The sequence below is a fragment of the Lissotriton helveticus genome, chromosome 3_2, assembly GCF_964261635.1.
Source record: "Lissotriton helveticus chromosome 3_2, aLisHel1.1, whole genome shotgun sequence".
Classification (NCBI taxonomy): Eukaryota; Metazoa; Chordata; class Amphibia; order Caudata; family Salamandridae; genus Lissotriton; species Lissotriton helveticus.
The window spans coordinates 173,053,252-173,069,143 of NC_136062.1; the positions used below are offsets into that span (position 1 = coordinate 173,053,252).

The window sequence follows — 15,892 nt, forward strand, 5'->3', positions numbered from 1 at the left end:
CCACACGCAATCTCGCCGGGTAGAGCATGGCGTATGGTATGTGCGCAGCAAGAAGCAGTTTCTTGGCAGGCTGGTACTCCCTGCGGGCCTCCTGCACCGCCAGAGTGAAGTCCGGGTAAAAGGCAAGAGTGTTTCCTTCATGGATAATGGTACCCTTCTCCCTAGCCAAGCGGAGCACCACATCCCGGTCTCTATAGTTTAAAAGGTGAGCAATTATGGGGCGAGGTGGGGCACCTGGAGGGGCCGTGCAGCAAGGGAACGATGAGCTCGCTCCACAATTAGAACTTGAGACAACTGCTCTGCTCCAAAGATGTCGCCACAAAGGTCTTAAGGCGGCCTGTGTTCGTAGATTCTGGCAGGCCCGTAATGCGCACATTGTTGCGCCGCGATCTAGCTTCCAAGTCTTCATTACGAGCCTGTATTACAGCTAGGACTTTCTCCATAGATGCCGCCTTGTTTGTGACCTGTTGTAAACCATCCTCAGCATCCGAAATGTGTGTCTCGGCTTCCCCCAGCCGTAGCGCATGTTTGTCTAACTTGGCCAAACATGTGATCCAAACGAAGACTGAGATGGTCGATCTTACCATCGATGGACTGCAGGCTGGCCTGCACAGCCAGAATTGTTTTGTCAATGTTGGTAAGGTGGTCATTGGGAGGGTCCGTCTCAGAGTCTGGTGTTGAGTGTTTCTGGCAGTTTTACGGGGTTCGAATGTGAGGCGTGGTTGGGTACGCTCGCTCTTCCCCATTTCGTGAGCGTAGACCAGAAGGACTCAGTACACAGGTGTAGTAGAGCAGCGTAGGCCCCCTCAGTGTCACAATGGAGAAGCAGCCTCCTTCTAAACCAGAGGTCTTCAAACTTTTGGATGCCGAGACCCCCCTGTCAACATTTTGAGGCGTAAAGACCCCCTCCTGACAAAAATTTCTAAACCTGTAGGCAGGGCTACTGGAATTATGAGGCAGGTGAGGACCATTTTACACAACAGGCTTGACTAAATAGTGTGGGAAGAAAATATAAAAAAATGTTATGTGATGCCGCGTATTTTAGGATAGCATTGCTTCATTATTTTGCCAATTTTTATACACAGTAACACTGAGGAAAGATTTCACCCCATCAGTACCAGTTTATAACCAAAATACAGCCATTAACATCAGAAAGATTTCTAGTCAACCTTTGTGAAGGGCTTTCCACTCCGCAGGAATTCGTGCTGCCACATTAGAAGCTCATCTGGCCCTGGCCAGGAGAAGCAGGGGTCTCTTAAAACCCTGGCAGTTTTGTGCAGAGATAAACAGTTTACCATGCAGCTTTCCTCTCACCACCTCCCTTCCATCCCTCTCTCCTTTCCTTACCCCGGATCCCTCTCTCACTTTGCAGGTCATTTTCTTTCATCCCTTTTTTTACAACTTCTGAACTCTCCCCATTCAACCTCTCACTTCACCTTTAATCACCTCTTGTCATTCTGTCTTTTCACTGCCCTCATCTCTAACAGTCTCTCGCAGTTATCTCATGACCTCTATCGTCCGTCACCTCCCGTGCCCCTCAGCACTTCACCTCATCTCTCCATTTAAATTTTTATCTATTTATATCTTACACCTCTCCAGTCCCCCCATTCATCTTTCACATCTCCCCTTTGTTCTAACAGAAGCTCTCACCTTTGGCTCACACTCACTTCTTGCGTGTCCACACTTCTCTTCGACAATTCACAATGCTCCTCATCCCTGACCTCTTCAATCAAATTCTCTCACTCCCTTCTGTCCTCTCTCATCTCTCCTCACCAAGCATACAGGTGGACCGTATGCTCCTCTCGGCCTGTGCCACTCTGCTTATTGTTCCCTAATTCAAAAAGGCATGAGTTGTCTGTCTCGCTGTTTTGGTGCAGGCCGCGCAGTTATGGACTTGCACCCTCCTTTGCTTCGCTCCACCAAGAATATATTATCCTTTAGGAAGATATAAAAACCTTTCTATATGATCTGTAGGTTACCCCATTTGGCTGGTTCTCCTTCTCCTTCTGTGTGTTTCTCATTTGCCTTCAGGCAGCAGATGGTTATTGGCCCCAGGACATCTTTTGCAAACAGTAGCTCATTACAAATGTAAATAATAATAATAGGCAGAAGCAGGGGAGTCACTAGACCAGAACTTCGAATGAGGGGTTAACAATCCCAGCTAGGGCTGGTCCTAACACTGGTCGCACACGGTGCAACAGTCTTTTTTGGTGCCCCACCCCCTTCTCCATGATTTCTTTCACTGCCACTCACCAACAATGCACCTCATCTCTGGTAAGTACCTTTCTGACAAACATTTAATTTTTTTTATAGCGCTACTCAAAGTTTACTCACACTCATTTCTGTGATATGCATGGTATATATTCTTTGTAGCAGGCACATTAACCCTCTGCACTGTGTGGGTGACAAGAGTGCCTATGTGAGTACACGGTGAGCGGTGCAACAGTGTGAGAGTAGGGTACAAGCAGTGACTGCAGGGTGAGTGAGGTGGCGTATGAATTTGGGTGCGGATGCAATTTCAGAATGGGACGAATGAATGTATGATCACTGATGGGCTTGTTTGAGTGAGTTGCATATTGAGCAGTGAGGGGGACAGGTGAGTGACGTTTCACCTGAGTGCAGGATGAGTAGTGTGCTTGTGTGTCTGTAGGGTGAGGTAGCACACATTCATTGTGAGTGCACTGCGATCACGGTGAGTGCAGGGTGAGCGTGAAAGTGAAGGGCTCAGGGTGTACATTGGTATATTTATCAATCGCAACATGTGAGCTAGGGTGTGAGCGCTTGTGTGTGTGTCTCTGTGAATGGGTGTGTGAGTGGTTCTATATGTCTGTTAGTGGGTATGTAAGTGCCTGTGTGGGTCTGTGGCTGGGTTTGTGAGTGGCTGTGTGTGTCTATGAGTGGGTGTGTGAGTGGCGCTTTTAAATACTTAGAGTATGATGGACTCTGCTCTCAGCAGGAGACGACAAGAAAGACACCACCAGTCACAGTCACTACAGATCAGATAGTGCTCCAACAGATCAGCAATACAGTCATCTCCATTAAGGATTTCAGACTGTTTTTCAAAGTGGAATACAAGAGGAAACACTTCTGATTTGCCTTCGCCAATCCCAAGAAGTTATGAAAGGTTGTGCTTTACTGAAGGGGAGATTTAACTGCGGCACCTGCTGTGTTTATATTTGTAATTGCTTCCCATTGAGGTTTAACTTCTGTAAAATGCGCACCAGGGCCAAACTGGAACCTCATTTTTTTCCCAGTATTGCCAAAAACGTCTACTCAACTGGCGTACTTTTGTCTGGGGAATTAATAAGTGCTCTCACTTTGGGTAAACGTCTTGTGCATATTCTGCACTCCAGCTGTATAAAAGACCGGGAGTGTTTCCAGTGACCTTGTGTGCATGTAATTTCGATAATGTGATTGTTTCTCAAGCGTCTTTATCTATAAATCTGTGATAACATGAATCCTTGTCAAGATAAGATGATGAGACTACAAAGAGGTGAACCTTCACCAATCAGGGGTACTTCCTCTTGACTAAATGAAGTCAATGCTTCTTTATTCAGTGGAGATGTCCTCATATTCCTCAACATCAATAACACGTTGTCAAAATCGAATGTATGATTAAACAACTACCACTTTAATAACTAGTGCTTAAACTACAAAGGCTTAACAACCAAAAAAGCCTAACCACCATGTTTTCAACCACGACTTACTGAACCACGAAAACGTATCTATTGCCGTATATCCGGATTATACCACTACGTTCAAAACTGTGAACGATTTAAACACGAACAAAAAATTTTAAATAATCTTGAAATTATCAATCAAATAATCGTTTATTTAAAATACAGATGAACTTACAAAGAGACAGTAATGGACAGTAGAAAACTGAAATATAAGTCCATCATTTTTTTACAGTATTGACACACTAGAATGCTTACTAAAATGGCTGTATGACAAACGTAAAAATTACACGAAATGCACTATTTAAAGCAATTATAAAAAAAACGAGTTTTCGCATAGAAATAAAAAAAAAAGAATTTTAATAAGAATTGACTTGAATAAAACATTTAAAACAAGCATTGCAATGCAATAGGTCTCGCATTAGGAAAGTTTGAGCTATTGGTATTGTAAATGACACATTTTTTATTCATGTTTTGTTTTTGACAATAGTTAAATTATTAGCTTAGTCATTTACAATGCCAATAGTTATAACTTTCGCAAATGTGACACGTATAGCATTTGTAATGCAACATGTGTTGTATTTACGTGACTTACATGTATTGATATTACAAATAACAATGGCTTCTAATTTTTTTTCAATAATTAATACTTAAATAAAAGTTATTGTCATTTATAATGGCAATAGCTTAAAGTTTTGTAAATAACTTTTGTGAAGATTATGTTCAGTGTATTTTATTGTGCCGAAAATCCAAGAACAGAAGTGAAATATTAACATGTTTTTGTTACATTTGTAATAAAGCTTGAAACATTGAGAGAATATATTTGAACTAGGTGTTGTTGAATGGTTGCACAGATTGATGCTGTGGTGGCGCTGAGTGATGTTGTGATGGCGAACAAGTGATGCTGTGGCGTTCAGTTATGCTGTGGTAGCGCATAGTGATGCTGTGGTGCTCCTGGGTGATGCTGTGGTGGTGCGGAGTGATGCTGTATGCTATGCTATGTTTATTTTTGCTATCCTATGTTTTGTTTTGTTATGCTATGCTGTGTTTTGTTATGCTATGCTATGCTATGTTTTGTTATGCTATGCTATGTTTTGCTATGCTATGCTTTATTATGCTATGCTATGTTTTGTTATGCTATGCGGTTTGTTGTGTTTTATTATGCTATACTATGTTTTGTTATGCTATGCTATGTTTTGTTGTGTTTGCTATGCTATGTTTTGCTATGCTATTATATGTTTTGTTTTGCTATACTATGTTTTGTTGTGTTTTGTTAAGCTATGCTATGTTTTGTTGTGTTTTGATATGTTTTGATATGCTATGTTTTGTTATCACCTTAGCTGCTATGGAACGTCCAGCTCCAGTGCTCGACGTTCCATTGCGCAGGTGCAGTTCGAACGTTCAACGGCCGCACTACGGAGGTAGTGGTGCCGTCGGCCGTTGGTCGTGCGCAGCACCTAAGGTGTTATGTCGTTTGGGCATTGGACACTCCGTCGCGCATTCGTTCCTTGAATTTACCATCTGGGCAGAAACACATGCCACGGAAGCGGGATCTTGACATCTGGAATTTGAATGTCAGGTCACTGGTAAAACATTATCAGGAGATATATGATCTCCTTAAAACAGAGGCACCTGACGCGCTTTTTATGACCGAAACGTGGCTGCAGGACTCGGACTCCTCCATACTGAACCTCGCTTTCCCCCCTGACTATGCTATCTTTACGCTTAATCGGGGTACAAGAGGAGGGGGAATTGCGATGGCTGTTAAGTTGTCTTACCCATGTGAATGGAAAGCCCTTAAACTTCCCGGATGTGAATGTGCTCTGTTTAAAATTTCGTTTAATCATCACTTCACCTTTTCGGGCCTTTTAATTTACCGCCCTCCGGGCTGCGATGCTGCCTTTAGAGCTGCTCTCCCGGATTTAATTAGTACGGAGGAACTAGGATGTGCGAATTTTAATGTCCTTGGTGACCTCAATCTCCATTTGGACTGTTTATCTTTGCCCGCTATTCGGAGTTTTTCTGCCGATCTAGAGGCCTTGCAGTTTTCCCAGCTGGTGACCTCTCCTACTCATCGAGATGGCCACATACTTGACCCATTTTTTACCAACTTAGAGGGTATTAGAGTACTTTGTCCCATTCAGATGATTTGGACCGATCATATGCTGGTGAAGATGGTTGTCCCTATGTCCGATCCTCCTTTTATATCTAAGGATAAAAAAATCCTTAAACGCCGTTGGAATAAATTAAAACTGGAAGACTTTTATCGTTTTTTGGAGAAAGCGCCCCTGGGCCCGGTCATTAATGTCGATGATGGGTACGACGCTTTCTGTGTGTGGATTTCTCGCGCTCTGGACTTTTTGATCCCTTTGGTATTGTCTAAACAGGGCTCTAAAGAGCATAGCCCTTGGTATGACGATACCTTAGCGTCCCTTAAAAGAGCCTGTAGGCAGGCTGAACGGCTTTGGAGAAAATCGTTTGACCCTGACCTTAAGGCCCGCTACTTTGCTAAAACTAAGATCTACCACAGAGCGGTATGCAGAGCCCGTGCAGCTTATTATGCCCAGGAGTTTCTGAATAGCCCTAACCCCTCGAAACTTATATTCAAGGTTTTAAAGGACTTAGGGCCCGATGTAGGTAAATCTAATTTACCACTTCTAAAATACCGAATCATACCGATTCGGTATTTAAGAAGTGGTAAATTAGAGGGGGGGAAATGTAGGTAATTCTGAATCGGTAAATACTGAATCTGTAAGATTCGGTATTTACCGATTCTGTAAATACCGAATCGGTATCCCCCATTGATTCCTATGGGCCTTGAAGCCCATAGGAATCAATGTGGAATACCGAATCGGTATTTACCGATTCGGTAATTACCTATTCTTGCAAGGGTGCAGGGGGTGTCACTTTGACACCCTCTGGCACCCCAATTACAGGCATGTGTGCCATGTGGCACACAGACATGCCCCAAGGGCATGTCTGTGTGTCACATGGCACAGGTGTGCATGCACAGATGTGCATGCACACCTGGATTCGGTATTTCACCACCCAATTGGATTGGGTGGTAAAATACCGACTCCTAAAGGCCTGTGGGACTCAGAAGAGTCCCACCTACATCTGGAAGGTACCGAATCGGTAAAAATACCGATTCGGTATTTTGCAGAATCTGTAAATTTACCGATTTGGTAAATTTACAGAATCTGTAAAATCTGGCCCCCTACATCTCAAGATGCCAAATACCGGTCGGAAACGGCCGAATTCGGCCGTTTCCGACCGGTATTTGCCACCTACATCGGGCCCTTAGTGGCTAAGAGGACAACGGCTGTAGAAATATGTTCAGATTCCCATTGTGAGGGTCTGGCCTCTTTTTTTCTCGAGAAGGTGCAAGCCATATATCGAACCTTCCCTATGGTCTCGTCCAATTTAGTGCGAGACAGGTGTATCGTGAGAGATAGTGAGTGTCTCGACACCCTGCCTTCCATAACAAGTGAGGCTTTTGACCACTTGAGTTTAAAAATTAAGTCGGGCTCTCCTGCAGATCCGCTTAAACCGGCTCAGCTTAGGACTATGCTGCCGCTATGCAGCACTCCGGTGTTGTCTTTAATCAACCTGTCATTATCCTCAGGTGTAGTGCCTACTAGGTGGAAGCAGGCCATAGTCACACCCATATTGAAGAAGGCTACCCTCGATCCTCTCAAACCTGAGAACTACCGCCCGATCTCCTTGCTTCCCTGGGCCACAAAAGTTGCTGAGGCCCATGTGAACGGTATCCTGGCAGACCATCTTACCAGAGCTAACATCTTAGACCCAACTCAGAATGGGTTCCGTGCGGGCCACAGCACGGAGACGGCCCTACTTTCCATGGTCGAACATCTGCGATCTGTGCTTGATGCGGGTCGGACAGCGGCATTATTATTATTAGATCTGAGTGCCGCGTTCGACACTGTATCGCACAGGATCTTACTTCAGCGACTGGAGGAAGTAGGAGTCAAGGGCTCTGCCCTATGCTGGTTTTGATCCTTTCTTACGGACAGTTTGTTCCAGGTTGCGATTCCACCTGGCAAGTCTAAACCGTACCCGTTGTCTCTGGGGGCCCCACTCTTTTTAATCTTTACGTGAGACCGCTGGCTGCGGTCGTCAGGCAATGGGGCCTGACGATGGTCTCATATGCTGATGACACGCAGCTGGCGGTCACGTTGAGTGGGGACTCTGATGTGGAGGCCCTCAGGTTCCGGGGCGGCTTACGGGCAGTGGCCAATTGGATGAACTCTAACTGTCTCCAGTTGAACACCAAGAAGACAGAGGTCATGGTGGTAGGCAAGCAAGTGGGGTTGTGGGGCGACGACTGGTGGCCTTCTGAACTGGGTGTGACCCCCTCTCCGGTATCGGAGATAAAAAATCTTGGGGTTTGGCTTGATCCAACACTTAGTTTTATCTGCCACACCAAGAGGGTGGCGGCCTCTTGCTATGGCGTTATTAGAGGACTAAGGCCTATAATGAGATTCTTTGATACCCCCACCAGACAGCTGGTGGTTCAGGCATCAGTACTGTCTCGACTGGACTACGCCAGCTCGCTCTTGGCCGGGATAAATCAGGCTGAACTCATTCGGCTGCAGCGAGTTCAAAACGCTGCGGCCAGAATAGTGGTAGGTTTGCCTAGACGGTGCTCAGTCTCCAAGACGATGCACTTGCTTCATTGGCTCCCTGTAACTCAGAGGATTAAATTCAAGGTTCTCTGCCTGGCATTTAAAATCCTCAAAGGTATGTCTCCCCAAATTCTGGCGAATCTTCTAATTCCCTATGTCCCTTTGCGGACTCTGAGATCTTTGGGCCAGAACTTGGCAGTGGTTCCACGCTTCAGGCTGAGTAGAACTGGCGGCCGCTCCTTTCGAGTACTGGCAGCGAAGTGGTGGAACCTCCTCCCTTCTGAGACTCGGGCAATTGATGACCTTCTCCAGTTTAGACGCACTATCAAAACCTTATTGTTTGTCTAAATTTAGGTTCTTCTCTGCGCCAGACTGATGTGTTGTGTTTGCCTTCTCATAGCGCCAGGACGCCCCTTTGCTGGGGCAGCTGTTGCGCTGTACAAATAATAATAACATAACATAACATAACATAACATGTTATGCTATGTTTTGTTATGTTATGCTGTTTTGTTTTGCCATCCTATTCTTTGTTTTGTTATGCTATGCTATGAACAGACTCCAACAAGTTCAAAACGCGGCAGCACGAACGCTCTATAACATCCCCATGTCTCGCTCTGCTAAACCAGCACTGAGGGCACTACACTGGCTGCCAATACGGGAAAGAGTGAAATTCAAATCCCTATGCCTTGCACACAAAATCTTGCAAGGCAAAGGCCCCCCCGTTCTTCAGAAGATGGTGATCCCGTACAAAGCGAGCAGACCCTTACGTTCAGACAAGCAACATCTGACTGTCGTCCCTAGGGTAAATAAGGCTCGATCAGGAGGAAGGAGATTTTCAGTCAACGTTTCCACCCTTTGGAATTCCCTCCCCCTAGGTTTACGCGCGGAACCATGTCTCCTGCGCTTCCGAAAACAACTTAAAACTCTCCTCTTCTGTTAATCCTTCTCCCTTTCTGCTATTTCTGATACTGGCTGTTGGCAAAAGCGCAGGGATGCTCTAGGGTAACCGGGCGCTATACAAAACCGATTTAATAATAATAATACTACTAATTAAAACCCTCCACCGGGGCCCTGTCACAATTCAATGAGGATGAGGGTTGGCGGGGCCAAGGGAAGGGTTCGGCATCGGGGACCCCATTACCTGGAGCCTGGCACGTCTCCCTGGGTGCCCTGGTCCAACCTAGGGCATCCAGTGTGCATGTTGGGGACTGCGGGGAGCCTCAAGGCCCCCGTTGTCGCAGACAGCTCCACATCTCTTGCAGGAGCCGGCATTGCTCTCGCACAGAGGAAGCAGCTGGAAATGCAGCTCCCTTCGTGCAAGAGCATTAATTTCATCTCCTCCCCTGCCCGCATTTCTGCGGGGAGGGAAATAAATGAAAACAGCTTCCAGAAAGCAGGAGCAGTTTCACAGCTATCTCCCTAGGTGGGCACCTTGGGAATTAGCAGGAGCCGGCCCTGGGGAAGGACGGTCCACAGAGACATGTCTGGCTCCAGGAGGGGGGTCACACAGCCCCACCTCCTATCTTAGGCGTGAGCCGGCCCCGGGAGGTGGTGGTCACGTGGGCGGTATATGGCCCAGGAGGGGGATCGTGCCTCCCCCACCCCCATATTGACATTTTGGATTTGGCTCCGGGAGGTGGTGGTCCCAGAAGCCGGGAGTCTGAGCGGATCCCGTAAATATTGTTTGTTTTTTCTTTCGCCTTGGGTTAGATTGTGATTCCGGGGCTTCAAAAAGCCCTAGGAAGGAAGTCCGTGCATCCCCTCTCCTTTATTAATAACAACCCCACAGAATTGGTAGTCTCCTGGGGCCGGGTGGGGGTTCAAGCAGCATCCTCCAATTGTCTATGTAGCCCTTGGGGAGTTGGTGATTCTCCATGCATAAAATTGCCCTTGGAGGGGGGCTGCGTGCGCTCTCCTCCATTCATTTTAGAAACTAGCCTGCCCCGTGGCTTCATTAAATAAAAGCATTGGAGACAACGCTGTTTCTTGGTTTTTTTTTGCCATGGATTCAAAGTGATTTTTTGCCACGGTGACTTTCCAGAGGTACCCCAGAACCAAGGATAGGGGGTCAGGGTATTTCTACCCTGCTGACTTTTCTTTCTTTATGGTGTTTTTTTCTGAGACTTGGCACCAGCCGAGTCTCAAGATGGCTGCCAACACTTCCTGGATGAAGGGTTGGCAGCCAATCAGATTCAGTACCGGGACTGTCGGATCTGCGTCCTGATATATACAAATTTGGATTTCTCCTAATATCTCTAAAACTTCTGAACAGATTTCAACCAATTCACAAAAAAGTTGCTTTCTGGACCAAGAGCTACCTTTCTGCCAAATTTGGTGTTATTCCGTTTAGCAGTTTGGGCTGTATTTGTGTCAAAAATCCAGATGGGAATTTGCATGGGGAAAACACGTTTTGGGACACCCTCCCCCCCTTTTCGGCCCCTTCTTGACCAATCACCCCGAAACTTTCAACACAGCAGCTGAACCTACAGTAGTACTAATTTAAATAATTTTGTGAACATTCGTCAAATGGCCCTAAAGTTCTTAGCAAAACATAAAACAATCAATCAGGTTTGGCCCGGCCACAGGTTTTAGCCTTGGACTTTTTCTGGAAGTCAAAATCCTTCAGTAGGCGTGAAAGCAAGCTGCATCCAAGGAAGTCCTCACAAAGTCGGAAAGGCATCGGGAGAGGTAAAGCTGCAGCTGTTGGTTTTAACTAAAAAATCCCAGAAAGGGAGAAATTCAAACTTAGCGCCCGGGGAAATCCTCCCGACGGTCGGCTACCTTTGGTGTCTTCCATCCACTAGGTAATAGGGGAACCCCTGGAGAGATGGAGGTAGAGCAATAGGGGGAAATCAAAATATCAGAAAGTCTAACAAGCTGCTCTACCTATCTATTTATATGAACGCTATTCAGTCATTGAATTAATATATCACTCAGGCTAGACCATGTATTTACACAAAGGAATAAATTAATCAATTATTACAACAACATTTTCTTCTTGTCTCGCTGATATTCAAAGACAGCAAATCAATACCAAGATCAATATTTGTTACATAATAAAATATATACAACACCAACACTGTTGGGCCAGATTTAAATCTTGGCAGATGAATTTGGCAGATGGGTTACTCCATCACAACCGTCCGCAAAAATATAAACCAGGCCCTAAGTTTTTTACCTTAATGAAACAGCTAAGTGCAACGCCCCATAACTTGACTAAAATAAAAGTAGCACCCACAACTGTAAGCAGAAGAGTAAGAGAAACAAATATCATGCATTGCTATCCCAAAGGAAATTGCAGTTCTACAAACTTACCTGGTCTCAAATGCAAGAATGTATCATGCAACTAAACTCAACAAAAGTATTACTCATAACAAATAATGTGATGAAGGTATCCCTGGACAGCTTGGAGTCCTCAGTGCCAATTAATATATGGGTCTGGTTTATCTCCTCTTTATATAAAAGTACTTTATACAAAGTAAATACTACTCAGGGCATGCAATATTGTCCAGACCTGGCACAATTTCAGCTTTAGGAAGTGTGCTTTATTTAAGAGATTGTTAAATGTATGCAACCCTTACGAGCAGGCGGTCGAGACGGTCTTCATGATACAATCTTCTGTGGGTCTTTTTTCAATGGGTTATAGCTAAGAGAGAGATCCCTGACTCATGGTGAGGTGCCACTATTAAACCAATGTATAAAAAAGACCATTTTAACAATCTAGCTAGTTATAGACCGATCTCATTGCTTGATACTCTCGCGTAGATTTTTGCTAAAACCCTTCTGAAATATTTAGAAAATTAGGCTACAAGCATCTGTATAATAAGCGGCAAAAAGGTGGGGCCAGTACAGATTAATCCACAATATGTTATGTTATGTTAATTTGCTTGTATAGCGCATGGCTACCCCAGCAACGGGGCATCCCAGCGCTTATGGACATAGCAGGAGATGCAGAAATACGGCCAGTGAGAAAAGGTAGATAGAGGAGAACAGCCAAGTTTTAATCTGTTTTCTGAAGAGCATGTGTTTCGTGGTGGCCCGAGCCTTTAGGGGGATCGAATTCCATAGCTTCGGGGCTAGGTACCTGAAGGAGCGGCCACCAGCTCTACTTCTCCGAATATTGATTGTGCCAGCAAGGGATAGATCCGCTGAGCGGAGGGTGCGCCTGGGGACATAGAAGGTACAAAGTCCCTGCAGAATTCGTGGACCGGAGCCATACAAGATTCTATGAGTAATACATAGAGTTTTAAATTGGATGTGTTGTTTTATAGGCAACCAGTGCAAGCGTCTAAGAATCGGGGAGATGTGGCAGGTTTTAGGCAAGGCAAACAAAGTACGGGCAGCCGCATTCTGAGCTCTCTGTAGTCTGTTAATCACTGTCAGGTTAGAGCATTGCAGTAGTCTAGATGTGATAAGACTACCGCCTGGACTATGACCTGACGAGTGGGAGGCTCAAAGAAGCCAAGAATGGATTTAAGAGCACGCAAGCGGCCATATCAGGTGCCCGCCACTTTTTTGGCATGTGACTCTAAAGAGAGTGAGTTGTCCAACATCACACCCAGATTTTTTACTACCTCCTTAGGAATAGGTGGAGGTCCTAATATGGAGGGCCACAAATGATGGTTCCAACTCTGGGCTTCCTTGCCTATGACAAGTACCTCTGTTTTGGAGGAGTTTAACTGAAGACAGTTTTGGGACAGCCAGTTAGAGATGGCCAAGATGTCTTCCTGGAATTTGATTTGGTCTAACTTAATGTCCTTCGAGATAGTGAAAACAAGCTGAGCATCGTCAGCATACGATACCAGCCTAATTCCACGATCTCGCGCCAGCACTGCCAGGGGGCGGAAATACACATTAAACAATGTGGGGCTAAGCGCAGAGCCCGGCGGGATCCCACACTCCACAGAGTGCCTACTGGACGAGTACGGCGGGGCATGCACCTGGAAGGAACGGTCTGATAGAAAGGACGCGAACCAATCCAAGGCACTCCCTCTGACTCCGATCTCCCACAGTCGCTCTAAGAAGATCCTGTGGGAGACCGTGTCAAAGGCCGCACTCAAGTCCAGCAGAATCACAAACAAGGTCTCGCCCTGGTCCTGCACCTCCCTTAGATGTTCCGTGACCGACAGTAGGGCCGATTCTGTACTGTGTTTGGCACGGAAACCATTCTGAGACTCATCCAGAATTCCGTTGGATTCCAGGTGAGTGGTCAGAATGGAATTCACATGAGCTTCTGTGATCTTAGCAAGGTATGGGAGTAGGGAAATCGGTCGGTAACTATCCGGCCTAGCGGGGTCTAACGTTGGCTTGTTTAGGAGGGGAACTACCTTAGCATGTTTCCAGGATTTGGGGACGGCTGCTGACTGAAGAGAATTGTTAATCAGCGTTAGCCCCTCCCGCAAGATGGACTCCTGGAACGCTCTGAACAGGTCAGGTTTTACCGGGTCTTCCGGGGAGCCCGACTTAACCCTGGAAGCCAGAGATTCCATCTCTGTCAGCTCGATAGGTGGTAAGATTTGAAGCGGGCTCAAAGAGGCAATAGGACCTATGGTGGGGCCAGGGGCCGTAGTATGACCATCCGAGTGTAGAGAGTTATAAATCCCTTTTATTTTGTCCAGGAAGAAACAAGATAGCTCTTCGCACTGTGCATCAGATGCTATCAGACTACCTGGACCTTCCGGAGCCTTGGTCAGATCCTTCACTAAGGCAAAGATAGTCTTGGAGCGGTTGGTACTGGAGTTGATCAGATCAGAGTAATACTTCGCTTTAGATGATTTAATAAGTTTATGATATTCTTTAGTGGCAGATCTAAAGTTGGTTTTAGCCACATGATCATATGATCGTCTCCAAATACGTTCCAATAACTTACATTGCCTTTTTTTGTCTGCAAGAGCCTCAGAGTACCACAGGTAGGATTGCACACGCTTAGGCCTTGATAGTTTTCAAGTGACTCATTTATCCATTCCCTATAGGCTATGTCGGCCTCATCAATATTGCTAGGCCAGACTGGGCATGATACTTTCAGTCTGGTTTCAAACAGGCCATTATCCAGTTTGTTCCACGGGCGTCTCCTCCGTAGGGGGGGAGGCGCATCCCTGCGGCCGACTGGGATCTCAATCAAAATAAAGACTGGGAAATGGTCGGTCCAGCTAAGGGGGCTAGGAGTAGTGATTTTAACTTCCTGGATGTTAGTAAATACTGGGTCCAGAAGATGACCTGCCTGATGTGAAGACCCATTGACTAGCTGAATCAGCTGTTATGCCTCCAGGTCACCTAGGAATTTTTGGATAGAAGGTGCGTCACGGCGTTCAAGGTGAAGGTTGAGGTCCCCCAGCACAGTGAAGTTTGCTGATCGAAGAGCTAGCGCCGAGATGAGCGACACCAGTGAGTCCTGGAAGGCGCTCGCTGGCCCAGGAGGGTGATATACCAGCAAATCCGTGAGGGTAAAAGTGTCAGAGACCCTCACCTTAAAAGTCGCACTCTCACAATTAGCTACACATGTAGGGTTAAGGGTGCAGATATAGATGCTTTTAAAAATTATCGCAATATTGCCGCCCCTTCCCATAGGTCTGTTCTGGGCACAAATTAGGTAGCCTGGAGGAAGAGCCAGAGTTAGAACAGCTGGAGTGTCAACAGTAGTCCAAGTCTCTGTCAAAAATAGGAGGTCAGGGGAGTGGTCGATAAGTAGTTCATAGACATCTTCATAGTGTTTCACTAGAGACCTACAGTTTAAGCTCACTATCTTCAATTTAGTGGAATCATTGACCCCCGAGACTTTGGCTGTTGGCATCAGGTGACCCTCTGAGGCCTTGAAGCCACATTGGTCGCATTGTGCGCATAGAGAACCAGGGTGCCACATATGAGCCCTGCATCTTGCATGGCTCCTAAGAGCGAACAGCTCCTCGCGAGCATAGGGAGCCATTTAAGAACCTATCGACCAGAGGTCCCGGCTCCTGGCGGAAGTAAAACGCCCTCAGGGGCCGGGCCAAAGGTCAGCAACGCCCTCCACACAAGCGGCACAAGCCGTGGTGGACCGGGGCGATGACCGAGCCGCAACAGGGTAAGTAGCACAGAAATACACTTTATTAAAACAAATATGACCAATAGCAGGTTTAAAAACGAATGACAAACTTTCAGCATGCTGCGGCAGCGCCTCGCATTTCAGGCGCGTCCGCTGCGCGGGAGAGTGAAGTGCCGAATAAGAAGGCACCGGTCCCGCCTCTGGCGGAAGTAAAAACGCCCTCAGGGGCAGGGCCAAAGGTCAGCAACGCCCTCCACACAAGCGGCACAAGCCGTGGTGGACCGGGGCGATGACCAAGCAGCAACAGGGTAAGTAGCACAGAAATACACTTTATTAAAACAAATATGCAAATAGCAGGTTTTAAAAACGAATGACAAACTGTACGAATAGACCACTGTATCATCCTTTTGTTGCTGCCCAAGAGATCCTTGTAACTACTGCCAAGATATACCGATGCTTTGTGAACTGCTTTCGTTCTGGTGGGGTGGAACCTGCTATGAAACAAACTATTGTGTTCTAAAATTTCTTACCGTCTACTATTGATTATC

General features: G+C 46.2%; 1 protein-coding gene across 2 annotated transcripts in view; it reads right to left on the reverse strand.

The window, feature by feature from the left end:
• The window catches only part of TERB2 (telomere repeat binding bouquet formation protein 2), a 446,275-nt gene that overhangs the window by 125,590 nt on the left and 304,793 nt on the right, over window positions 1-15,892 (reverse strand). The window lies entirely within an intron of this gene.